Raw genomic sequence first — 17699 nt, 5'->3', positions numbered from 1 at the left:
CACATATGAGCTTTGGGTTTTTCCTGCTCTTCTTTTTCTAGGAGCCTAAATTTTACCATTAGGTTGTTTCTTTGAGCTCACTCTGTTTTCCTAATGTGGGCATTCAGTGCTATGAATTTTCCATGTAGGACAACTTTCATTGTGACCCATAGATTCCTGTATGTTGTATTGGCATTATCATGTATTTATAAAAACTGACTAATTTCTTCTTCAATTTCCTCAGTGACACATTGATTGTTCAGGAGAGTGTTCATGTGGTTGTGAAGTTCTTACAGTTTCTATGCTATTGATCTCCAATTTAATTGCACTATGGACTGATAATATACATGGGATAACTTTGATTCCTTTGCATTTATTTAAACATGTTCTATGAGCTCATGTGTTGTCTGTTTTGGTGAACGATCCATGTGCAGCTGAAAAGAATGTGTATTCTGATTTTGTGCAGTGGAACATTCTGTAGACATGTATTAAGTCCATTTTTTCCAAAAGCTTGGTTCAGTTCTAGTGTTTCATTGTTAATTTTTTGTCTAGATGATCTATTTGCTCTAGTGGGGTATTTAGGTCCTGCCCCTACAATTGTATTAGTGCTTGTTTGTTGTTTCATGTGCCTTAATATTTGTTTTATATAGTTGGGGGCATTAGTATTTGGTGCATATATATTTGTGATTTCATCACTTCCTCTTAGATTGTTCCCTTTACAAAGATGTAGTGGCCTTCTTTGTCTCTTTTAATCAGTTTTGGTTTGAAATTTATACTTTTTCTATGAATAAGATAGCTACCCATGCTCTTTTCTTGGCTCCTATCAGATGGAGAACTGTTTTCCAGCCTTTTGTTTTCAGTCTATGATTCAGTCTTTTATTTTTTTGAACTATGTGTGTTTCTTGTATACAGCATATTGTTGAATTTTGCTTCTTAACCCATTCTCCAATTTGTATGTTTTTTTTGTTTTGTTTTGTTTTTGTTTTGTTTTTTTTTTGGTACTAGGGATTGAACTCGGGTCCTTGTGCTTGTAAGGGAGGCCACCAAACCGCTGAGCCAAATCCCCGGCCAGTTTGTATGTTTTGATTGGTGAATTAAGGCTAAGGTCATTGATGGATATAACCGATATGTACTGACTTATCATTGTCATGTTATTGTCCTCTTATTGGCTCTTTTAAATTTTCCCCCTCTCCCTTTAGTTTCTTGTCTTGGCTAATTGTTTTGCTCTTTGGCCTCATGGTGTTGCAACCTTCCTTGTCTTTTTCTAGGATATTATTTAGAATTGTTTGTAGTTCTGGTTTGGTATTCATGAAGCTTCTCTGGTGTTCTTTGTTATGGAAGCATTTTATTTCTCCATACATTTTAAAAGATCGTTTTGCAGGATACATCATTCTAGGTTGGAGGTTATTTTCTTTTAGGACTTGAAATAGCTCACTCCAGGTTCTCTTTGACCTGAGGGTTTGTGTTGAAAAGTCTGCGTGATTCTGATGGGATTTCCTTTGCATGTGATTTATTTCTGTTCTCTAAGTGCTTGCAGTATTTTGTTCTTTGTTTGGGTGTCTGGAATCTTTACTATTATATGTCTAAGTGTAGATTCTTTTTGATCATGGCTAATTGGAGTCCTATATGCCTCACTTTTGAGTATGACAAATCTTCCCCTCTGTTTGGGAAGTTTTCTGTCATTAATTCTGTAAACAGAAATTTTTAAAATCTTTTGTAGTTTCTCCTGCTACTTCATGGATTCCTATCAGTCATATATTATTCTTCTTTGCATCATCTAGGAGTTGTTAAATAGATTTCTCATGATTCCCTTACTGTTTTTAAAAGATTTCTCTTTTCATGGCCACTGACTGCAATCCCATCTTCTGTATCTGAAATTCTATCTTCACATGCATTCATTCTGCTGCAAATGCTTTCAGTAGAGCTTTTAATCTAGACATCTGTTTGAATCTGTTTCATTGACTCCATTTCTTTCCTATGTTGGGCATTCAAGGTTTCCATTTCTTTTCTATTCTGGGTATTCATGGCTTCGATCATGGTCCTAAGCTCCTCTATTTTTTTTGTCAATTTCTATTCTAGAGTCTATAATCATGTCTTTCATTGTGCTCACCATCTCTGTAGTTATATGGGAAATTATTTGTTTTGACTTTTTCTAGAGTCTGACTGATCTATTTTGTTACTTCCAGTGCTATGAGTTCAGGGTATCCTGGTGGTTGATTGTCAGACTTTTCCACCTCATTTCCCCTAAAATTTGCTGTTGCTGAACTGAAAGTCTGCATCTATGCCTTGCTTAAGTATTTTCTCATTTTTATTTTATTTTATTTTTTATTTTTTTGGTTGGGCTGTCCTTGGTTTAATTGCTGGGTTAGTGCTTTGATCTTCCTGATATAGCTGCCTTTTAGGTTTTGAGCCTCTAATGACTTAGGGACACTCTCATTTTCATAATATCAGAAAGGAGAACACATTAAATCAGTCACAATTGATACAATCAACAACACAATAGCATCAAGTGCAGCTTAAAAAGACTGTTTGTAGTAGTTATTAATCTATCACCTTTAACCTTGTGAATAAAATCAAAATTGAGGACCAGCCCAAAATATGTTTATAGTGAACAAATTCTTTAATATGGCAACTTTACCCTTCTGGATAGGGACTTAGAAGGAGTTTCAAGGAGAGAATAGATAGGTAAAAGAATAGGAGAAGTTTTCAGGTGAAGCCAGAGGACACAGGATGATCACAGAAACTCTAGGAAACTGTTGAAAACAAGATGGAAAGACAGAATGCAAGAACAAAGACAAGAATAGAACAACTTAACAATCATAGGGAAGCTATAAATTGTACTCACTTTCATTTGTAGCTAATGACCATTGAGTAAAGGAAAAAGGGAAGAAAATTAAAAAGAAGAAATCCACATTAGGGCAGGATCAGGAATAAAATGGGAGATGAACAATAAAGAAGTTTTAGTACAAAATTGCAGTATATAATGAGTATATTCATCATGGGGAGTTGGTACAAGTACATAACTCATCTGAATCGTTAATTTTTTTTTTAAACCTGGTAGTTGTTATTTCAAGAGTGAAAATGTAGGGAAAAACCAATTTACTTAACCAGGTCAGTGTTCAAATGCTTTTGTGCTGCTTGAGGCACAGACAATGCTTCTCTCAAGTTGGCTGTCTGGAAACATCTTCTAATACCACAGAATTGCCAGTGGAACCTCTCCCTGGTCAAAGAAAATAATTCTAAGACAAGGTATATTGCTTAAATGAAATAGCTCTTTGTGTCTCAACCTTTTGCAGGCAACCCAACCCACTTATATTATGACACTGCAGTGAGCGTCAGAGATCCTAACAAGATTCTTTCCAGAGAAGAACAAAGCTTTATTGAAGCTTAGATTATAGGACTCTAAAGGAGCCTGAAGAAGATGGTTCACACTAAATTATAGGTGCTGTGATATTAAATGAAAATAGAAATTAAGACATTGTTGGTTAAGAATATTTTAGGTTACCTTTTGTGATAAGGTAGGTGAAATATTTTAGAGAATTTCTCTTTCCTTCTTATTTGATTTGGGGTCAGAGAAACAGCAAGATTTTTAAAAAATGTGGCCAAAGAGAGCTGTGAATTGGTTTCATGTGTATGATTTAATTAAGACATGCTCTTGCCAGTTACCTTTGGCAATTTTAGTAATTTTAAAATATTTTTAAAAATATGATCATATTTAATGCTAGTGTTGAGGAACATACACATTTATATAACGTTGTCTTTTAAAAATTAATTTGTTTCAATTGCCAGCACCACCAAAACAATTTATGAACTAGTTTATCAATCATGAAAATAATGTTAAGCTTATCAGTCATTAATATGTTGCTTAATCTTTATGCTTATTTGTGAAGAATATATTTAACTTTATATTTTTGTCAGTTTAGTGCGTCAACTTTACATAGTAGCTCAGGTAAAGCCTGATTTATGTACCTTTTACAATTACATTTGGAAAGTTACAACACACTTCTCAACAATGTCCTACTGATATTTTCATTCAATTAACAAATTAAAAAGGAAAAAATGAAATGGGACAGTTGAGAAATATGAAAAGAGTCTATTTATTAAAAACTAGTTTATAGATTGAATTAAAATAATGAGATGAGGAGACTTCTGGCAGATGCATAAGACTTGTTTACATGTTGATTGCACTTTAATAATTTGCTGATTGCATTATAATCACCGCAGTATTTCATTTTTATCACAGGCATACATTTAGTTAACTAAATTAATGGCTTTAAATCACTACTTGATTGCTGTTAATACATAAGCAGTTCTTTTTCTGTCCCTGCTCCCATAAGGATAATCATCAGTAAGTGTGGTTTTGAATCAATTGTTTTTGGTAAACTCCCTGGCCACATTCTTCTTCTTGCCTGCTAAAGACACCATCTTTCACACAAACATGGGATAATGAAGAATGCTCCACGGAATAATCTACTATAAACTGGAAGCAAGTCTCAGCTAACATCAACCTGCAATGCCCTTTGTGCAACTTAAACCCACAGTTACTGGAACAGAGAATTGCCCTGATCTTCCCAGACTGCATGCTGTAGAAGAAGACACAGGACCTGTCATAAGGCTCTTCAGATCCTCTAAACATTGTGCCCTCCATTAATCAAGCATTTACTCTTTTTTTAAAAACCAGAACATAGCAAACAAAACAAAATCCCAGGGCCTAGGTAATCTCTGTTCCATTTAAAAATAAAATAAAAGCAAAACCTGAATGGCAGAAAATTTAAACAGTACAGATTGACTTGAAGGGAAGAGTAAATTTTTTGCTTTTGTTCCCACTTCAATCTTTTGAAAGTTCATGTCTTGAGATCCTTCCAGGAGAATTTTTTTTGTACCTTTCCTGTGGAGAAGGAGGGTTAATGACCCCAGGATGCTAGAGTCAAAAAGGTAATGGACTCAAGCCCCCCTACTTCCCAGAATTCTAGGTTGGGGATGCACAGGACTCCAGGGAGCTGAACTGGGATTGAAGAAGGGTTTGATTTGGAGTTGGATCATGTGTGTGTGTGTGTATGGAGAAGGTGGCCCAGTGCGCTGAGAGTCATCAGTGCTGATCAAGCCAATGTCTTGCCGTAGGGACCAAAGACAAAGTCATTTGGAAATAAAGCTAAATGAAAGAACTCAGAAGAACCCATGAACACGGAATTCATGTATTAGCCTGGTGATATGCTATCACCTGAGTTTCCTGTGAATCTAGGAGCCCACGAGACTAAGAAAGAAGACCAAAGAAAGATGCTCTGAAAATAGGCAATCATTGGAGTTAACTTGAGAGGGATCGGGTTAAATTAGAAACAGTCATGTTGGGCAGAAAGATTAAATTTTTCTATCATCAACAGAAATAGGTGTTTCAGAGAAAAGTTAACTTCTATAACAAAAGTTATTTTTTCTTTGTATCTGTCAACACTTTTTAACTGTTGATTCTTTGGTGTGTCTGGTATCTCTATTAAACCCAGTGACTGAGAGCTAGCTTAGCTGCCTCATTTCTATAGTGGCAGGCTCACACAGATCATTACATTAGAATAATAATCTAATGCAAATTATTTCTAGAAACATAAAAATAACAGAGTTTTGTGCACTAAAGAAAAATTTTAAGTTATATTGATTATTTGATCATTGAACTAACATGAGCAGCATTATTATTCTTGAAATACAGTCCCTTGGTATTCAGATCACACTTCCTACCCTGGAATACTAGAATCTGCAAAAGCAGATTTATATAAAACAGCACAGTATTTGCATATAACCTAGCCACATTCTCTTATATACTTTAAACTATATTTAGATTACTTATAATACCTAATACAATGCAAATGCCATATAAATAGCTGTTATGATATATTGTATAGTGAATAATAATAAGAAAAATTGACTGCACATGTTCAGTACAGAATTTTTCAATTCATGGTTGGTCAAAATTGTGGGTTCAAAACCCATAGATATGGAAGGCCTATTGTATATTCAAATAATTGAATCAGTTTTTTTAGACTTCTAAAAATGACCACAGCACTAGCATCTCCCTAAAACTTTATTTTCAATGTAGTCATTATTGAAAAATTTTAATCAAAATTTCCTGCAGTTTTCCCCAAAGTTGCATTTAAAGCGAATAAAGTTGAAATTATTTATACTTTCCACTGACTTCTGTCTATGGACCATACATAATCCTTTAGTTTAAAAAAATAATGTTTCTGAGATAGTCTAAGTAGTTGTGGCTGAGGTTCAACTTGCTATGTAGCCCAGGCTGGCCTTGAATTTGTGATATTCCTGCTTCAGTCTTAAGAGCTCTGGTATGGGAGATATGCACCATCATGCCTGGCTATCATCCTTTACTTTGTAGACTGTTATTATTTGAGACCAAACATATGACCCTGCATGTGCTAGGCAAGTAATTTATCAGTGAGCTACAGGCCCTACCATAATACTTTTAATTTAAAATATTTCCCTAAGATATTGAAGCACTTAGTTAGCATAAAGTAAATTTTTCCAAGTGGAAAGTAATTTGTTTGGGGATGATAACACAAAGTGTGTGGGTGGAACACAAAGGCATGGTTAAAACGGTGATCATACAAAGCTAAGGAAAGTGTGGAGTGAAACAACTTGGATTTGGTGGTGATACACACATAATTCACAGTTGTGTCTACACCAACTGCAAAACTGTTCCAATCCACATCTGCAGCTGTCAGAATCCATAAGTAATTGTAAATTTGTGAGTTTCTGAGTGCATTTAGTTTAATCCACAAGTGCCTGCAGGGGGCAGTATAAGTAATATTGCTTCTGGAAAGGATCAGAGAAAGACATGAGTGACGCCAGAACTGACCATATGTCATAGTCAGCCTTGTTCACTGTCTGTGTCTCACATCCTGCTGAGTACAGGGCAGACAATGGAAATGTAAAGTACAGATCTGCACATCATTCCAGCCTGCTTAAAATGCAACTATTAGTACCGCTTTGTTTACTAAAATAAAACAAAACCAAAAACCAACAACTGGGGCAGGTGTACAGAGCACGTGCTTAAAGGCCTTGAGTCTGATGCCCAACACTAAAAAATAAATAAGAAAACAAATTATAGGAAAAGTGCCAACTGAACAATTCCATAAAGACACGAGGTATAATTGGGCTATTCTGGATGTACCAGGAAGATGAGCATCACACTCAGACTGTAGAGCAGCACTGTCCAGTAGAAGTAAAATGGGGAAAAGGAAAAAAAAAAAGTAAAATGAGCGCCAGATATCTAATTCCATGTAAAAAAGTACAATAAACAAGTAGACTTGATTTTAATAATATTTCCCTCCAAAAGGCCAAAACATCGGACAGGGAATTTAGCTCAGCGGTTCGGTGGCCTGCCTTGCAAGTGCAAGGACCCGAGTTCAATCCCTAGTACAAAAAAAAAAAAAAAAAAGCCAAAACATCATCATTTCAAATATATTTAACATAAACATAGCTAATGAGTTGTTTCACATTCTTTCTGTCTGGGCTGAGCCTTGAAATCCGGTGTGAATTCTGTAGTTGTGGCCCCTCTCTATCCAGACCAGGGCTAGGTCTCTCTTCCTCTTTTCATCTCCTTTGTCTTTCTCGCCTCTCCACAGCAAATGCTTTCCAGCATCAGAGGGCAGTGGAGGAGGACCACGCTGATGTCCACAGTGATCACAGATGGATCTTGCATAGCTGATGCAGGTGGGCAGGGGCTCAGATGGCTAAAGGGACAGAAGCACAAGGGCTAGGGCTCTAGGGGCAGGGGCACAGGGAGGAATAGGAGAGGTAGAAATAGGGAGAAATATAGGTAGAAATAGGGAGAGGTAGAAAGCTCTTCACTTTGGATAAAGGGCTCAGGAAGAGGGGATTTGAGGTACAGCTTGTGTGCCTGAGCACACATTTGTGTGGCAGTGGGATGAGAATCTCATTTTCAGCTTTGAAATTCCAGAAATTTGATTGTGTTAGTTTATCTTGGGTTTCATTAAAGATCAAAAACTGGATGGTACCATGGGAGATGCCCTACTAGAGTAACTGTCATTTGCACATGGGTTCTTTTCTTCTGGGAACCTAAGGGCCACATGAGATCTCAGAGTGAACACAGAAAGTTTTACCTATGCTAAGGGTAGGTAACATTTCCCAAAACTAGGTGTTATAGGCTGAATGCTATCTCCTCTGCCCCATCCATATGTTGAGGTCCTAACCCTCAGACCTCACAATGTGACTATTAGGAGACAGGGTCTCTACAGAGGTGATTAAGCTAAAATGAAGTCATCTGAGTGGGCTCTAACCTGGTATGATGGTCCTCCTACAGGAAAAGGGGAGCAGGATACAGGCTCATGCACATGGAAGACCCTTTGAAGACAAAGGGAGATTAGAAGGCCTCAGGTGAAGGGAACTCTCCTGATACCTTGGCCTTGAACTTCTGGAGTCCAGAACTGTGACACAATAAATTTCTGCTATTTTATCTGTTATTTTATCCCCAACTCTGCATCCTATAGTATTTTGTGATGGTAGCTCTAGCAAATTTTTATACTAGGGTAGGTCCGTTCTTTTAATTTACTATTTAGATCCTCTCTCTCTCTCTCTCTCTCTCTCTCTCTCTCTCTCTTTCTGGGGATGGAGGATTAAACAGAGGGTCTTGCACATGCTAGGTAAGCATCCTAACATTGAGCTACAGCCCTGCTCACTTCTCTATTTTCTTCACACATCCACTATTATACTCAATGTATCAAACTAATTTTATCAAGATTTCCACTACTTTTGTGGGTTCCAGAGTGATGGTGCAAATGTATAAATAATTAAAAGATGTAAAAACTGTTAAATAAGATCTCCCCACCCTCATAACCAGGTAAATGGTGATGGGGGGACCAGGTATGAAATTCCAGGTCTTGGCTTCTGAAAGTGTCCTTCAGGATATGAAGGTGGTCAGGGTGGCTTCCCACCTTCTGCTACACTCTGTCCTTCCCTGCACCTTCGCAGTATGCAAAAAGACATGGCTTGGCCAGCCAAGCCTAAGGACACATAGTGGTCAGGTACAACCTTTGGATAACACACCCAAGGAAGGGGAGAGCAAGACCATGGAAACATTGGAGGGGGCTTTCAGAGGAGGGTGTAAGTGGCAGAACTACAACCTGGACCCCTCTTGGCTGTATCTAAGGAAAGGACTGAGTTTCACTTTTGTCTCCTTCATAAATAAAGTGACATGTACTTAACTCTCATTGAGCAGTTAACTTATTATCCCAGTAAACTGTTATCTTGATCACTGTGAGATGCCTTCAACCTTCCATTCTCATCTCTTTTCTTCCAACAAGTGTGAACATTGAAATTGGACAGTCCCAGGTACAGGCCCCTCAGTGCTACCAACTCAAGACACTTCTGCCCCACAAGGGGGTGGCCTCTAGGCCTTCCCTTCCCAGCCAGCCACACCCAGTTCAAGCTCCAAGCTACAGCAACACACAGAGGCAGTAACTCTGCCCAGAACTGGGTCTTCTGAGCCTGCTGTGCCCACAGTGCCACTGACTACATTCTAGGTCCTCCTGCAGCCATTTTCATACACCGCTAGGAAGGAAAAGGGTGTTTACTATGGCATAATTATGCATGTCCTTTCAAAATTCCTATGTTGAATTCTGTTCCCTATGTGAGGGTATTAGAAGGTGACTGGGTCCAGAGCCTTTAAGAGAAGCCCTTAAAAATGAGCCCCAGAGAGCTCCCTTCTCTTTTCCTCATGTGAGGATGCAGCGCTCCAGAAACTTAATTTGATGGTGCCGTGATCTTGGACCCTGATCCCCTAGAACTGGGAGAAATAACTTTTCTCATTTGTATCAGGTGTGGTGGTGCATGCCTGTAATCCCAGCACTTGGGAGGCAGGAGGATCGCTGTGAGTTCGAGACCAGCCTGGGCTACACAGTGAGTTCCAGGTCAATCTACATAGTGAGACCCTGTCTCAAAAAACGAAACCAAAACAAAACAATAAATAAATAAATAAATGAAATGAAAAAATTTCCTCATTTACAAACCACCCAGCCTAATAGTACTTTGTCATAGCAACCAGAACTGGTTAAGATAGTTTTGAATAAATTGATTTAGATTGCTGAGATTATATTCTTTTCTACAATATATGTTAAAGTTTATTTGTTATTTATATTATTTTACTTGAATAAAAACCTTTATAAGATGAAATGTTTTCAGATATTTTTAGCAGTGAGAAATTGTCCTGTTCCATAAATAATGGCCTAATTATGACAAAATTTGTAAATTTTTACTAGTTCAGTATGACAAAATAGTTAACTAAAATCAGTTTCCTGCAAAATTTGTTTATAACTGTAAAAATCGAATATAATTTTCTACAGTGAATAGTCTTAAACTATAGTGTCTGATGACAGTAAGAATCTTAAGTTTACAAATCATTTGTATTACTAAGATAAAAATAAAACTTCCATTTGTATAGGAAAGATATTTTTCTTTCTTTTAATTCTCTCTCTTTCTCTCTCTCTCTCTCTCTGAATTGAACACACTTCCACAATGAACTGTTCCCAGTTCTTTGACTTTTTTTAAAAATTAATTTTATTGGTACATTTTAGGTATATAATATAATGGCATTCAGCATTGGAGATTTGAACCTTTGCATGATATAACTTGATTCTTATTTTTTCCCATTCTCCTGGCCTCCCTCCAACTCCCTCCACCCATTTACAAAGACATTGTTTCCATTTTTTCATTTTCTCATATTAATTTCTTTCTCTCCTTTCCCCCATCCCTCCTACTTTCCCTTTTCCTTTGCCCCTTTTTTTCCTCTTTCACATTATCTATTATACCTTTTGTTTGTTTATTTTTTTCTCATTGAGTTTATTAGCATATTTTAGGTATACAGCACAGTTACATTCATCATTGGGATCCTGTACCTTTACATGACAGGTTTTGATTCTCATTTTTCCCCTTGTCCTTGCCCTCCCTTCACCCTCTCCTCCCTTCTCTATTTACAAATACTTTATTTCCATTTTTTCATTTTCTCATATTTTTTTCTTTTCCCTTATTTCCTTTCCCTTACCCTTCCCACTTCCCACTAGCCCTTTTCTTCCTATTTCACATTGTGAATTATATCATTAGGATCTTATGTACAATTATAGTTTTTCACACTAGAGAAATTATTCCTTATTTACATGCGTGACTTTTTATTTCACTTAAGAGTCTATCCTCAATATGCATCCATTTTCCTATGAATGACTCTAATTTCTCATTCTTTATGGCTGAATAGGATTCCATTTTATGGAAAAACCACATCTTCTTTATCCAGTCTCCAACTGATGGGCAAATGGGCTGTTTCCAAGTTTTAGCTATTACAAACTGTTCTGCTATAAACATGGGTGCATATATATCACTGTGGTGTTATTCTTTTAATTCTTTTGGAAAGATATCCAGCAGAGGGATGGCTGGGTCAAATGGAACCTCTAGTCCCAGCTCTTTGAGGTATCTCCATATTGATTTCCACAGTGGTTGTGCCATTCTGCACTCCCACCAACAATGGAGAAGGGTTCCTTTCTCTCCCCACCCCTGCCACCATTTGTTATTGGCTAATTTTTTGATAGCAGCCATCCTTTCTGGGGTGAGGTGGAATCTCAGTGTTGTTTTCATCTGCATCTCTCAAATGACCAGAGATGTGGAACATTTTTTCATATATTTACTTGCTGCTTTTACTTCGTTGTCTGAGAAATGTCTGTCCATTTCAGATGACCATTTTTGAATTGGGTCTTTATATTTGGGGGGGCTGAATTTTTTTAGTTCTTTATATTCTAGGTAATAGTCCTTTGTCTGAGGAGCAGCTGGTAAAATTTTTTTCCCACATTGTAGTTTGTTTTTCAGTTCTGTTAATGGTTTCTTTTGCAGTTCAGAAGCTTTTAAATAAGATGAGATCCCAGTTGTTGATTCTTTCTGCTAGTTCCTGTGCTACTGAGGATTTGTTCATTGTCTTTTACTATGCTAATAACTTCAAGAGTTCTGCCTAACTTATCTTCCAGCAAATTCAGTGTCTATTATACCTTTTGATTCTTATTTACACTTTGAGTTTCTCACACCAGAGATATGATTTGGGCTTTACACGTGTGTCCTATTTATTTCACTTGAGTATGGTATCAATGTGTATCCATTCAACTATAAGTGTTTCTACTTTCTTACTCTTTATGACTGAGTAGTACTCTATTTTATTTTTTAAAAAACCCACATTTTCTTTACCCAGTTTCCAATTGATTGATAATTGGGCTGTTTCCAAATTTTACATATTACAAACTATGCCAATATGAACATGGGTACACATATATCACTGTAATATGAATCTTTTAATTCTTTTGGGAAGATACCCAGCAGGGGAATAACTGTGCCAAATGGGACCTCCAATTTTAGTTCTTTGATGTATCTCCATACTGATTTCCAGGCTGGTTGCATCAGGCTACAATTCCACCAACAGTAGAGAAGGATTCCTTTTTCTCCAAAGCCCTGTCAGCATTTGTTATTGATTGATTTCATGATAGAAGCCATTCTTTCTGGAGCAAATTGGAATCTCGGCATTGTTTTCATTTGCAACTCTTAAGTGGGCAGTGATGAACATTTTTATATGTTTATTTGCTGTTTTTACTTGTTTGTCTGAGAAATGTCTGTTCACTTCAGATGCCCATTTTTGGATTGGTCTTAAATTTGGGAGGTATACTTTTTTTAAGTTCTTTATATATTCTAGATAGCAGACCTTTGTCTGAGGAACAGCTGGTAAAATTTTTTCCCCACATTGTGGGTTGTCTTTTCACACTATTCATACTTTTTCTTGCTGTGCAGAATCTTTTTAATAAGAGATACCACTTGTTTATTCTTTGTGCTAGTTCATGAGCAACTGGGGTTTTGTTCATGAAATCTTTTTTATGCCAATGTCTTCAAGAGTTCTACTTAATCTCTCCTCCAGTAGGTTTAATGTTTCTGTTTTAATATTTAGATCTCTGATCCATTCTAATTTTAGTTTTAATGATGAGAGACACATCTAGTTTTAATCTTTCGCAAGTTGAAACCCAATTTTCCAGCACCATTTAGTAAAGATATGTTCTTTCCTTCAGTGAGGGTGTTTGGCTCTTTTGTTGAAGTTGAAGTGGCTGGATGTGTCTAGAGTTGTTTGTGTATCTTCTAATCTGTTCCACTGATCCTCAGGTCTCTTTCTTTACCAGTACCATGCTGCTTTTATCACAGAAGCCTTGTAGTATAGTTTCAAGTTGGGGATTGTGATACTCCCTGCCTTGTCTTTGTTGCCTAGAATTGCTTTTGCTATTCAAAGTCTCTTCTTGTTCCAAATGAATCTTTGGATTTTTTTTGTGAAGGTCTATAAAGTATGCTGCTGAAATTCCAATTCGGAGTGCATAGAATCTATATAGTAGTTTTGGAAGTATGGTAATTTTCACTATATTGTTTCTCCCTACCCAGGAGTAAAGAATGTGTTTCCACTTTCTAATACCATCTTCAATCTCATTTTTCAGAGTGCTGTAGGTTTCAGAGTAGAGGCCTTTGGTTTCTTTCCTTAGGTTGATTCCTAGGTGTTTCATTTTTTTTTTTTTTTGGATACTATTGTGAAGGGAGTTGTTTCTCCAGTTCTTATCTCAGCGAGTCTGTTTTTTGTGTACAGGAAAGCTATTGATTTTTATGTGTTGACCTCATATCAGCTACTCTACTGAATATGGTTATTAAGTCTAGAAGACTTTTGGTGGAGTTCTTGGGGTTTTCAATATAGAGTATCATGTCATCTGAAAATATTGACAATTTGACTTATTCATTTCCTATCTTTATTCCTTTTACTTTTTCTCTTGTTTAATTGCTATAGCTAATGTTTCCAAAATTATATTGAACAGGAGTGGTGATAGTGGACATCTTGTCTTGTTCCTCATTTTAGTGTGAATAATTTCAGTTTTAGACCATTTAGTATGACATTAGCTCTTGGTTTTTCATAATTCCTTTTATCACATTGAGGTAGAGACCATCTATTTCAATTTTTGTAGGTTTTTTTCATGAATGCATGTTGGATTTTATTGAATGCTTTTTCTGCTTCTATTGAGATGATCATACAGTTTTTTGTCCTTGGATTATTAATATAGTGTATTACATGTATTAATTTATTTATGTTGAAACATCCCTGCATCTCTGGGATGAATTCCATTTGGTCAGTAATGGCAGTAATTCTTCTCTAAATGTCTTATAGAATTCACCAGTGAAGCCATTAGGACTCAGGCTTTTCTTGTAAGTTTTTAGTTACATTTTCAACTTCATTAATTGATATTGGTTTGTTTAGAATTTTTAGGTCTTCTTCGCTCAACTTTGGTAATTCATACTTGTCTAGGAATCTGTCCATTTATCATCTGTTTTCCATCTTATGGGCATATGGGTTCTTGAAGTAGGTATTGATCCTCTGGATTTCTCCTAGATTTCACCCTTTTCATTCCTAATCACAGGGACTTGGGCCTTTTCTTTTTTCTTTCCTCTTTTTTTTTTTTTTTTTTTTTTTTTTTTTTTTTTTTTTTTTTTGATAAGCTTGGCTAAAGTTTTATCAATTTTAAAAACTTCTTTGAAGAACCAACTCTTGGCTTCATTGATTTTTTGTATCATTCTCTTAGTCTCCATTGCATTGATTTCTCCTCTAATCTTTATAATTTGCTCCTTAGTATGATCTTTGTGTTTGTCCTGCTTTTCTTTTTCTAGAAGCTTGAGGTTCAGCATCAGGTTGTTTATTTGAGTTCTCTCTGTTTTTTTTTTTTTTGGGGGGGGTACCAGGGATTGAACTCAGACCCTTGTGCTTGCAAGGCAGGTGGTGGAACCACTGAGCTAAATCCCCAGCCTCTCTCTCTGTTTTTCTAACATGAGTATTCACTGCTATGAATTTCCCTTTTGAAACTACTTTTGTTGTGTCCCATAGTTTCTGATATGTTGTATTGGCATTTTCATTTAATTGTGAAAACACTCTGATATTTTTTCTTTAATTTCCTCTATGATCCTTGGTTATTCAAAAGTGTGTTCAATTTCCATGTGTTTATGACATTCTTGTGGTTTACTTTGCTATTGATCTCCAATTTCATCACAATTTGGTCTGATAATACACAGGAGATAACTTCAATTTTTGCACTTACATGTTCTATGAGCAAGTATGTGGCCTAGTTTGGAGAATAACCCATGTGCACCTGAAAAGAAGGTGTATTCTGATTTTGTGGGGGTGGGACACTCTGTAAATATCTGTTAAGTTCAATTGTTCAAGAGTTTGGTTGATTTTAGTATTTTGTTGTTTATTTTCTGTCTAGTGGATCTATCTATTTGTAACAGTGGTGTATTGCTGTCCTCCAGTAGTTTTGTATTAGTGCTTATTTGACTTTTCATATCTGTTAGTATTTGCTTTATATAGTTGGGCACACCGGTACTTGGTGCATATATATTTATGATTGTCGCCTCTTGCTCTTAGATTGTTCCCTCTACAAGTATGTAGTGTCCTTCTTTGCCTCTCTTAATAAGTGTTGGTTTGAAATCCATTTGATCTTCAAATAAGATAGCTACTTCTGCTCTTTTTTGGGTTCCTGTCACATGGAGTATTGTTCACACCCTTTAACTTTCAGTCTATGAATTTCTTTTTTAAATAATTGTGCTTCTTGTTTTCAGCATATTGTTGGATCTTTCTTCTTGACCCATTCTGTCAGTCTATTTGTTTGGATTGGTGAATTGAGACCATTAATATTGATGACTGTAACTGATTTGTATTGACTTATCCTTGTCATGACCTTTTCTTGTTGTTGGACTCTCCCCCTTTGCCTTTAGTTTCTTGTCATATCTAATAGATTCATTCTGGTGGGCTTTCTGGGGTTTTAATCCTCATTATTTTTTCCTAGGATATTGTTTGAAATTTTTTGGAGTGCTGGTTTGGTATTCATGAAGTTCCTCAGGTCCTCTTTGTCATAAAAATATCATATTTCTCCATCAACTTTGAAAGATAGTTTTACAGGGTACATCAAGCCAGGTTGGAAGTTGTTTTCCTTTAGGGCTTTAAATAAGTCACTCCAGGCTTTTCTGGACTTGAGGGTTTGTGTTGAGAAGTGTGCTTTCCTTTGTACACGATTTGTTTCTTTTCTCTAAGTGCTTGTAGAATTTTGTTCTCTTGGGTTTCTGGAATCTTAACTAAGACTTTTTGATGCCTACATGTAGACTTTTTTAGACAATGCTAGTTGGAGTCATATTTGTCTCACTTATCTGTACGTCCAGTTCTTTTCCCCCACTTGGGAAGTTTTCTGCCATTCTGTGAACCGTTTTTTTTTTTTAATGTCATTTTTACTTTCTCCTATTTCTTCATTGAGTCTGATCAGCTTTATGTTATTCTTTGCATCATCTAGCAGCTGCTGGATTTATTTCTCATGGTCCCTTACTATTTTTAAGAAATTTTTCTTTTCCTGGTCACTGATTGCAATCCTGTCTTCTATATCTGAAATTCTGTCCTCACATGGGCTCATTCTGCTGTGTAAACTTTCAATGGAGTTTTTAATCTCCTGGAAATCTGTTTGCATCTGTTTTATGGAGTTCATTTGTTTCCTATGTTCAGATTCCATAATGTTCCTCAGCTCCTCTATTCTTTTATCTGTGTCTGCTCTAGATTTATTAATCATATCTTTCACTATAGACACAGTCTGTGCTGTTACCTGAGAAATGATTTCTGATGTCATTTTGTCCTGGTTCTCTTTCACTGCCAGTTCAGGGAATCCAGGTGATAAGTATCAGATTGTTCCATCTCATTGCCCTTTGGGGTTGCCTTAGGTGATCTGGATATCTGATTTTGAGACTTGTTTGTGTGTCTTCTCATTTCAAGGATGCAGCCTTCTGCAGTTTTGTTGAGGCAACTTTTTGCTTACTGAGTGTAGTCTTTTATTCTCAGCAAGACACAGAGCAGGCTTTTCTCTGCTGCTCATCACTGCACCAATTCCTGGCTTCAGAGTAGTGGCCTTTTGGATTCCTGTGTGGTCCTGTTATCTGGGTGGGGTTCTGCCTGGGCCTGCACACACTTGTTATGGTATCTGGGTGTGCCTCTCTGTCTCTGGCCTGCCCCACTATATAGCTTTTGTGTGGGAGGCCCTTTGGCTGGGGGCTGTGCACCTGAGTCACTGGTGTCTGAGCGGGCTTCTGATAGGGTCTGTACATACTTGAGGATGGAATGTGGGTGGGCCTCTGGTTGTTTCTTATGTGCCTATGCAGCTCTTTTCCAGGCAGACCTTTGGCTTGGGCCTGTGGGTCTAAGCTGCTGGGGTTGGGGCATGGCTCTGGCTAGACCTACCTGTAGCTGTGCCACTCTGGTCTACACCTGCTTCTTGCTGGGATCTACACGCACTTATGGATGGTATCGGGGTGGACTTCTGGCTATTTGTTCCTAGTTCTTGTATTATTCTTATTATTTTTAAATTTTGAGACAAAGTCATGCTAAATCACTAAATTGTCCAGGCTAGGCTGGAACTTGTGATTCTCCTGCCTCAGCCTCCCACAGTTCTGGTATTACAGATGTAAACCACCATGCTCAGCTGCTTCTTTTGTTTATAATTCCTATACTCTGTGATATTGGTCACTGGCAACAGAAATCAGAATAGTATGTTTAGTTTTAACTATGATTTAAATCAAGATTGAGCCAAAGAATTTGGGGCTGATATACACTGTCAACACCT

Source organism: Fukomys damarensis, unplaced genomic scaffold (assembly GCF_012274545.1).
Source record: "Fukomys damarensis isolate Sample0158 unplaced genomic scaffold, DMR_v1.0_HiC HiC_scaffold_5, whole genome shotgun sequence".
In the NCBI taxonomy this organism is placed as follows: Eukaryota; Metazoa; Chordata; class Mammalia; order Rodentia; family Bathyergidae; genus Fukomys; species Fukomys damarensis.
This window is presented reverse-complemented; position numbering follows the sequence as displayed.